We start from the raw sequence: 10,691 nt of genomic DNA on the forward strand, positions 1-10,691 counted from the left end.
ATGAGCCAACTTGGCATGTACAAGGTAGCCACAGAAATTAAGAGCTGGGTATAGAAAATAGCACAGTCTTAGACTTCTTTGTATATGTAGCAAGTTGTCAGGGTAATATTCAAACCCAGGATGTCTGGCTCAAGAGTCCATGGCCAAATTCAAAACTTTATAGTTCACCTGTATTCTTACTAGTTATCCGATCATTTAGTAAATGTTATATTGTTGGTGTGAACAAATTCTGTCTCCAGCTCTACATACAACCTGGTGTCTCATTGAGTATTAGCTGACAATATTATCAACTTAATGGTTTTGAGACAAATGTGTATTATTTAATTCAATTAAGCAAATGCTGATAATGATTCTGAAAACTTACATGCAGTGGGCCCTCTGTATCTGTAGGTTCTGCATAGGCAGATTCAATCGGCCAAGGATGGAAAATATTCAGGAAAAAATAATTCCAGAAAGCTCCAAAAAGCAAAACTTGAATTTGCCACACTTTGGCAACTATTTACATAGTATTTACATTGTATTAGGTACTACAAGTACTCTAGAGGTTATTTAAAGTATACAGGAAGGTGTGCATAGGTTATATGCAAATATGAAACCATTTTATATAAGAGACTTGAGCATCCTTGGATTTTGGTGTCCTTGGGGAGCTTCTAGAGCCAGTCTTCCTTGGATACCAAGGAACTACTGTAATTAGAACTCTGGGCTAGATACTGTCCTAGGAAAACAATGGAGAAAGTGCCCTACTCCTGTTGTCAATATATTCACAGTCTAGGGGATAGCAGACAAATGGAGAAGTAATTCAGATATGGACCCAGGTTTGGCAAGAGCTTCAACAAACAAGCATTTGCAGGGGGTTATGGGGAGGAAGAAATGAATTTCAAATGGAAATCTAGTAAGGTGCTATTTTGAGTTAGGCCCAATAAGGTAGATATGAATTTCCATTAGTTTCTCTGCTTCCAAGTCCTGTTCTCCACAATGTTTTCAGATGATCTGTCACACAGAGATCTTATTTCACTATAATCTTCAAAACCTCTTTTGTTTCCTTATCAGTCATTGCTTGAAGTACATATATTTAATCCTAGCTTTCAAGGGCTTTCATCTTTAAACCAGTGGATCTCAACCCAAATGCTTATTAGATTCACTGGCCCCATCCCAGACAACTAAATCTGATGATTCCCCTGGTTAGCCAGAGTAACAAGCCACAGATCCAGGCTCCGAGTACCTCTCTAACCTCATGCACCCTTCTCCCCATTCTTTTGTCACCTGTGTGAGTGTGAATGTGTACACACACACACACACGTGCGTGCAAGCACGTGCACACAAACATAAAGCAAAAAAATGAGTTTGAAATAGGGACAGGAGAAAAGGATAGAGAGGAATAGGGGTATGTATGTGTGTATGTGCACAAAGCCAGTAGGAGAGAGAAAGACAATGAAGAAAAGAGAAAATGAGAGAAGATAAGGATACAAAAACAGAGTCAGTGAAACATTTGGTAAGATACAAAATAAAGAATAAAGGAGAGGAAAGAGAGGAAGCAAAGAATACAAAAAGATGCTGGGTGAAGAAGGTAAGGTAGAGATAGAGAAAAAAATACAAAAAGAAGTATCTACTTTTCTGTAGACACTTAAATAAAAGTAGGCAGTGACAAGTTGAGATCTACAAAGAGATTAAAGAGAGACAGAGATAATGAAGTAGCAATAGAAATTTGAAAGAAAAAGGTGAAAGAAGAAAAGGTGAGAGAAGAACGAACGGAGAGAGGAAAGAGAAACAGAGAAGAAAAGACCAGGTTAAATACAGAAAGAGAAAAAAATTAGGTTGAGCAAAGGAAGATGAGCCAAGCATCCAGAAAGGAGAGACAGAAAGAAAGAACAAATTACAAAGGGAATGAAAGAGGGAAGGAGTGCCAGAAGCAAAAACAAGAAAGACAGGCAGACATAGAGATAAATAAAAAGATGAGTATGTCTGAGAAAACAAAGCAGGAGATGAGGAAAATGATAAAAATTAAAAGGGAAACAAGTTAAAGAAATGAGAAAGGAAAGCTATAGAAAAGAGAGACATAGAGACAAAGAAAGGATAAGAGATAGAAAAACACAGAATGAGGCAGGAAGAAGAGGCTGCTCAGCTAGTTCATCCAAGGTGAGGATGGCAACCATAACTTGGTGTGGAGATGATGTTCCGTGCCCTGGAGTTGGAGCTCTTGACCAAGTAGCTGCTAGAGAGTGTACACCCCAAAGTGTCCCCAAAATCTGTCATCAGTAATCCTCTGTAGAAGTAGATAGGGGTGATGATCTTCTGACATTCTGCCAGGAATGGGGCTGTCAGTCAACTCTGTTCCCTGTAGCAGGTTCTCTTGAACGTGGTCTAAACAGCACACTTCTGTGTCTGCCACAGTCAGCTCTGACTCTTAGAAAGCTCTTTATATTAAATAAAAATCAGACTCTCTATACTTAACACTAAATGCTCCACTGCTACTGACATAAACGAGTTAGGACCCCATTGGTTGCAAATAACAGACTCAACTGGAATTAGCTTAAGCAAAAAGAGAATTTTTTGAAAGGTATTTGGTTAACTTATGGAATTCAAGGGATGAAAGACTATTCCTGGAGCTTGGATTGCTATAGTGAACTAAGGAAATTTCCTCAGTGTTGTTTCTCTTCGCTGTTTCTCTCTGAGCAGCTACATTTTGCTCTAACAATACCTACTGGTGTCTTCAGTTTTTCAGTTACATTATGGAACATGGCTGCCAACTGCTTCTGAATTTACCTGTTCAAGTCACATACAGCTCAGACGTGGCAGAGTAATAATCATTATTACCTTTCAGTCACAGTTTCAGAATTCCAAGGGAAAGATCTGATTGGCTCAGCCTGGGTTAGGTGCTCAATACCAAACCAATCAACAATGGTGTGAAGGCAAAGTGAGCTTACATTAAACTAGTGGTTCTCAAATCTGGCTGCAGAGTGAAATCACCTGTGGACCTTTAAACACACTGACCACTCACCTCCTCTCCTCCACCCCTACCCCCAGCCTCTAGACTCCAGACTTCAGCCTCCAGGCTCCAGCCCAGGATTCTCTTTTAACTGGTTTTGTGTGCAGTCTGGGCAATAGAGAGTTTTAAGACCCTACGGGTGATTCTAAGATGCATCACAGAAATCTGCATCTCCCATGAAGCAAGGTGGGTGGGATGGGGATGAGAGTCCAGGCAACCTCAAAGAAGAGGTCCTGGCAACCCCTTGTAGATGCCCACTATGAAATAAAATTTCCTGTTGTTTTTCAGGAGTGTTCTCATTTAAGTCATTCAGTAAAAGCTATATTTCTAAAACCCACTTTTAAAGTGTCTTATTTTGCCATGTTTTTGATAAAAAGATTTTATGAAAAACATACCCAAAATTCCCCCTTCTACCATAGGAAAAGTAACTTATTCTAGTATGTAATATACCTTTTATACCTTATGAAAAATAATGGTTGTATTAAAAAACTCACATTAAGTATACTTTTCATACAGAAAGTAAAAGTCTGAAAATGTGTATGGTTCTAAAACAAACCAAATTTTTGGCGTAAAATATAATCTGGCAGATAAGTCTTTTTTCTAAATCATTGTCTTCCATTGTTAAGAAAATACTGCTTTGGCAGTGGATCTGCTGAGGCAAACTCTTCTACAAGTTTCATGCTGTGCTTGTTATGGCTCTTAAAAATGTTCTAAAAACAACCCTTTTTGGATTGAAATATCAAATTTTCTCTTGAATTTATCTTTACAAGTTTAGAGAGTCTTGGTAAAACTTACATAGTCCTTTTGCAAATTATCACACTTCCTGATTTTATTGTTTTATTTTGTTGTATCAGAAGATTGGAATATAAACAAGTGCTGTCTGTAATATTGCATAGGTATATGTACATGGATTTCTAGATGAACTGGACTATGTTACTGTCAAAATTGTGACTTTTAAAAACTTACTGGGAACTCAGCAATCAGATTTTAAAGATTTTGGCATGTAGATATGAACAAATATCTCAAATCTGCCATTGACGAAGCTGCAATCGGAAACAAAATTACTTTAGATAATCTCCACTAAACATGAATGCTCTAAAATTGAGGGAAAATAAACAAACCTCTGTACTTCCTACAGATGTTTTTATTGTAAATACAATATATGGTGACATAGTGTTGGAGGAGGAATCAAGAGGACGTGACCCCCATTTGATCCGAGAGCTGGACCTGGGCAATTGGAGGCTCCTCATGCCCTCCCCTGTGCTTAGAATATACACTGTCCACTGTTCCCACAGTGGGAGCCATTTGCAAGAATGTAGCCTTGGGAGATCAATGTGTTGTTGAGACCATCTGGATGGTCTCTCTAGAATATACACATGACTGAACCCAGTTGAGGCCTCTTCAGACACTCTTAAGGTTTTGGCAGGTGGGTGCAGCACCTGCAGTTTCAGCTGCCTGAAACTATAAGTAAGTAAACTATAAATAAGTAAGTTCCTTTGCTTATTAAACCTCCCACCTCTGCTTATTAGACCTCCCACCTACCAGTCTGGAGTGGCCTGCCAATTTCTTTGGTGTCTCCCTGCCCTCCACAAACGGGGCCAGTTTCAGATTTCACCTGGACAACTCCCTCCAGTTATTGCTAGTTAGAAACTTCCTTATTGAGGTTTCTAACTAGCAATTGGCAAGCTAGGCAGGAGACCCAAGAAATGAATGCTGGAAGAGAGGCATTGTTGGGGGTAATTCTGGATTGGCCATTGACCTCCATGTGGGGTAGTGGGGGTGTTCTGTATGTTAGATGCTTGTGGACTGCTATGTGAGTACACGGGTGCCCTTGAAAACACCAGCTGGTCTAGTGCACTTGTTTGAGGAACTGTGTAGAGTGCACTGCAGCAGAGAAAAGAAATACATGGCTGTCCAGTGAGCTGTCCTCTGCTGTGGGTAGGTCGCTGAATCCCGATGCCCAACTAGAGGCTGAAGCTCAGGTTAGAAAGTTGGAAGAAGAGCTAAGGTTAGAGAAGGGGATGTGCAGGTGTCCACTGCTCTGCTAGTTTAGGGGCTGGCAGACAAGGTGAGAGAGCAGGATAAGAAGTTGGAAACCTTAGTGTGTGTTTTGCAAAGCTAGGAGGGTGCAAACTGCCATAGATTAAGGTCCCAGACCTTGTGATAAAGCCTGATTAGGACCCTAAGGGATGGAATCCCTGGGAAAGTGAGGAGAGTGAAGAGGAAGATGTTGTGGTAATAGTGAAATGGAAGAAATATCCTATGCCCATCTGACCCCTAATACAAAGGAAAGCAAAAGCACAGCAACAATGATCCCAGCCAGCAGGACAGCCCCCAGTTCAAGAAACATTCATGATGAGAAAATATTTTCCCTCTGAGCTTATTGATATAGTTGCCAAGTTCCAGCAAAAGGCCAGGGAAAGTATCCAGGCATGGTTAGTGTGGTTATAGGATATGGGGGGCGATGGCATTTCTTTGACCAGCAGGAAGCAGAGAAAATGAGCAACATCACCTGCCCTCCAGCAGCACCTGCACGGTGCTGGGTGGGAAAGGTGTTCAAGGGACTCACTCCCTTATAGATTGGATTATTCTATCCTGCAGAGAGGCTTGGCTCAATGAGGGGGAATCCCTGGTCATGTGGGGCCCTGGAAATATACAGAGGAGGTACAATGAATTCTTAGGGAGTTGGGAATGAGACAGGCCACCTACATCCCTGTCTTTGAAGGCCTTGATAAGGCCACATTCACTGCAGAAATGAAAGCCAAGCTACTCCAGTCCACCCGCAGTGCGCTGATATATACTGATGCTGTATGGGACTCTGATATCCACACTGAGTTCAGGTGTGGGACAAGACATTTATGATGTTGGGAAGACAAGGTGGGAGAGCAGGATAAGAAGTTGGAAACCTTAGTGTGTGTTTTGCAAAGATAGGAGGGTGCAAACTGCCACGGATTAAGGTCCCAGCGCTTGTGACAAGGCCTGATTAGGACCCTAAGGAGTGGAATCTGGGGAAATACAAATTCCAAGAATGAGTACGGGCTAGGGGAAAGACCAGAGACAGAGGGAGCTCGGAAAGCCAAAAGGCTATCCTAATCGGCTGTAAAGGGTCTGGTAAAAGTGACCCAGAAGCAAATGTGGTTTGACTTCATTGCTGTCGGAACCACAGCTAAACAGATAGATTGGTAACCCAACACTGTGCTGGTCAGCCTGTGGAAAGTTCAGACCTTCCCCACCTGCCTCTACCATCCCTGATGCTCTGCTTGCTCCAGCCTCAGGGATACAGTCCTATTAGAGGTGGGTGCCTCCCATAGCTTGAGTATAGGATGCAGGCCAGCACTGCCTCCAGGTGAGGGCCACTGAAGCTGAATGTACTCTAATACACAGTCTCCCTCAGAAGTTTTCTAGGCCCTCCTGTGCCATTGATGGTTACCAAGGGCAAAGGGTTAGTCAGGAAGATCCCTTTACTAATGAAAATTGGGCATTCTCCCCCATGAGAATGCCCCAAACCGGAGAAAGTATTGGACATTGGTATCCTACAAGATCTAACCCTGCAAACCTCTATTGGTGGGTTAGAGCAATCAAACCAGTGCTGAAGGAAAATGCCAACTGGGAACATAAGGAATAGAAGAAACTATCCAGGAACTGCACCGAGTGGGTATTGTACACCCTGCCCCTAGTGCTTTCAGCAGCCCGGTGTGGATGGTAAAAAGCCAGATGGCAGTGTTGGCAAGGTTTGGTTCCTGCTAAGAGCTATGAGGAGAGAATCTGTTCTAGGCTTCTCTCCCTGGCTTGTAGATGACCATCTCCTCCCTGTATCTTCACATCTTCTCCCTTCTTACATGTCTGTCTCCAAATTTCCCCTCCTTCAAAGGACAACAGTCACATTGGATTAAGCCCCACTCTAACAACCCCATTTAACTTGATTACTTCTGTAAAGATCCTGTCTCCAAATAAGGACACATTATGAGATAACATGGGTTAGGACTTCAACATATGAATTTTGGGAGAGTACAGTGCAATTCATAACAGAAGGTTTTCTGTAGCCGGGCATTAGGTAAAAGTTTTGATTTAGAAAGAAAAGGCATAGGGTAAATCAACAGCCATTCAGGCAGTAGAGTCATGTTTTTAGGTTTTAGGCAGTCACGATACCCCCAAGTTTTTAGTTAAAATATCTTTTGGCTTGAGAATATCTGATGTCAGTAATTATTCTGTAAAAATATAAAATTAATGTTAGAGTAGAAGTATGTGTATGAGATGGGTAGAGAGAAATGATGGTGGTGGGGTGTTGAATATGCCCTGCTTAACTAGCTTTTTAAAAAAATTAAAAAAAAATTTTTGGCTGCGTTGGGTCTTTGTTGCTGCGTGCAGGCTTCCCTAGTTGCGGTGAGCGGAGGCTACTCTTCATTGCGGTGCGTGGGCTTCTCATTGCAGTGGCTTTTCTTGTTTGGAGCACGGGCTCTAGGTGCGTGGGCTTCAGTAGTTGCGGCTCGCAGGCTCTAGAGTGCAGGCTCAGTAGTTGCGGCGCACGGGCTTAGTTGCTCTGCGGCATGTGGGATCTTCCCGGACCACGGCTTGAACTGGTGTCCCCTGCATTGGCAGGCAGATTCTTAACCACTGTGCCACCAGGGAAGTCCCTTAACTAGCTTTTATAATAAATCTATTATAATAAAAATCCTCATGTTTAGCAGCTCTTCATACTCCTATCTTGCTTTATCCACACCTCTTCCTATCCCTATACTACCAATAATAATTAAAACTAGCTATAGGACATAAGATGCCTTTCCTAATGAAAGGAAGACATTTCCTATTGTTAGAGTCTAGAGGCTACTAGCTGCAGTGAGTGAGAACTGAAGAGACTGGAGACCTAGGCTAAGAGTGAACCACCTTAGCTCCCAAGACTGCTTAAACTAGAGGTAGTGGTGAAATGGGAAAGTGACTTTGGGGGATGAGGGGACCCCTGATTGGCAGCAGTTTAACAACCAGTTGGCAATGTTCTTCACTACTCAAAAATCGACTCTCGCCAGCCTGTCCGAGCTGGCTCCAGAGCATCACCCTCAACAATTTCTCAAAATGTGTTTCCAGTGTAGTCATCCAAAGCCAACTCATTATTTATTGTATTCATTTCTGGAGGCTGCTGTAACCAATTACCACAAAGTTGGTGGCCTGAAACAGCAGAAATTTATTCTCTCAGTTGTAGAGGCCAGAAGTATGAAATCTGGCAGAGCTTTGCTTTCTCTGGGGGCTCTAGAAGAGAATCCACTCCTTACCTCTTCCAACTTCTGGTGGCTGTCAGCATTCCTTGGCTTTCTTGGCTTGTGACCATATCACTCCAATCTGTCTCCATCTTTACGCTGCTTTCTCCTCTGTGTATATCTTTTCCTCTGTGCATCTGTCTCTTTCAAGGATGGATTTAGGGCCCATCAGGGTAAGCCAGGGTAATCTCATCTCAATATCTTTAATTTAATTACATCTGCAAAGACCTTTTTTCCAAGTAAAGTAACATTCATAGGTTTGGGGGATTAAGACATGGCCGTACCTTTTTCTTGCGGGGGGGGTGGAGCACCATTCATCCCATTACATTGACTATATTTCTAAAATTCGTATTAAATTGGTGTTAAAATTTGAAAGAACGGAGAGACTGAGAGGAATATCATGTTAGTATTATGAGCATGAATTCTGGAGTCATACTATTTGGTTTAAATGCCAGTTCCATCACTAACTAGCTGTGAGAACTTGGGTAAGTTACTTATTGTCTCTGTGTCTGTTTCCTCATCTGTACAATGTGATAATAATTGTGTCTAGCTTATTGGGTTGATGTGAAGATTAAATTGCATTTGTTATTATATAAGCATTTGTTATTGTTATTTTTATTATTATTAGAGGAAGTTTGGCTGAATTCATAGAATTTATTAAAATTGTGGCATCGCAATGGTTGAGTCTTACAGGACCAGAAACTTGCCATGTGAAAGTCCACAAATAGGTTTGAAAGGAGTGATTTCTACAGATCCAACTTTATTCACTGATACATTCCAATTTTGTCTCAGGCCTTTCTTGAAAATGGTAACAGGCTGTTTTGTTTTACCTGGTTCCATTTTTGTGCTGAAGAAGAGACTGTACCTTCCACTTGATCGAAATCTGTCCCTTTGTTTGACAGTGCCAGATTTAGAAAAAGGGTAAAATTTGAAAAGCTTGAAAGATGTATTTAATGCTATGTGTCTACACCATCACAATTTTCACCAATACCATTAGAACATACATTCAGATTCATTATGGTGCAAGAATAGAAATGCTAATCTACTAAGCACTCATGTTAATGTTCATTTAATAAAAGAAATAGATTCTGACTCTCTTGTAAATTATATGAGGGGGAAGGTAAGGAACCTAGGAAATAATTAACTAGCATAATTCAATTAGATGCAGTTCCTCTAATATTGCTTCCTGCAGGAATTACTTTAGAACATTGATATATTGTGGTTCTTCTATATAATTTTCAGATAGCTGATTGTGTGGTTTAGAAAGTAGAAAGGAGACTCTAGAATTTCATATTCAAGCTAGCCCTCACTTGTAGACCATAGATTTATTCAAATAAAAATTATTTTCCATGACCTAGTCCATTATATAGGCAGTTATTATTCAATGCTTTGTTCTTCTGCTTTTTAATTTTTAAAATCACTTTTATTAAAAACAAATATAAGGCCTCTTTGGGTGGGTAGAATGGGAGATGCTAAATAACTCAAATAAGGGAAAAAATCAGTTTAATTAATAAAGCTGTGTTTTTGATAGTAGTTTTTAAATCTGCTTTATTATTACCTACATGTTTGACTGGAAACTGGAAAACATCAGGCTATTAGATTTAGAAAAGTGGTCTCTTGGCCATGTTGAGGTTAAGTCAGGAAAAGAACGTGTATTTCAAAATTATTCTGGTGACTTTCTATTACTCTGCATTCATGAGACTACTCAGTAATACTTCAAATTTAAGAAATATTTAACTCTACTAATTTCATGATAAAATGTACCACATATAAAGTGTATCTTAGGGCTGAGAAGAGAAGCACAAAATACTTATTATGAGTTGGCCAAATTTAATAATATGATTAAATGCTTTCCTTTTTTGTTCTTAACAACTTAGATTTTAAAGTAGCACTTTGCATCCACTTTCTCTCCACTCATGCTTTCAGTTTAGTGCATAAATAAAACCCATGGTAATGAGGGACAGATGTGACAAATTGCTACACGTCCTCAGTTCCTTTTCCTGACTTCTACCTTCTTCCTTACCTGCAAAATTCTCCTGTCAGAGGACAAAGAGTAAATCCTTATTATAGACAAAAAGGGCTAGTCCTATTGTTAATCTCATTTTGAAACAGACTACTTCCCTGGCCAGTCATTGCTTTATGTTTAAGTTCTCTGGAGGGTTCCCAAGATCCTTCATAACCTTTTCCCCTCCTACTGTCCCCAGCCATCATCTCTACCTCATCAGGTCATTTATTTTGTGGTCCTTCACAGGTACCATTTAATCATTTGTCTTTCTTTTGCTTTTGCTTATTATGTTTTTCATTCCACTATGAGAGTCCTCCCCATCTTTATTCAGACTTTCCCAAATCAATCCATCCATTCTCCCTTGTAGCACTTAACCACATTTGTATATACTTCCGTGTATACTATTTATTTACAATGTCCTCCCATAGACTATAATTTTTATGAAAGG

This window comes from Lagenorhynchus albirostris, chromosome 5 (assembly GCF_949774975.1).
Source record: "Lagenorhynchus albirostris chromosome 5, mLagAlb1.1, whole genome shotgun sequence".
Classification (NCBI taxonomy): Eukaryota; Metazoa; Chordata; class Mammalia; order Artiodactyla; family Delphinidae; genus Lagenorhynchus; species Lagenorhynchus albirostris.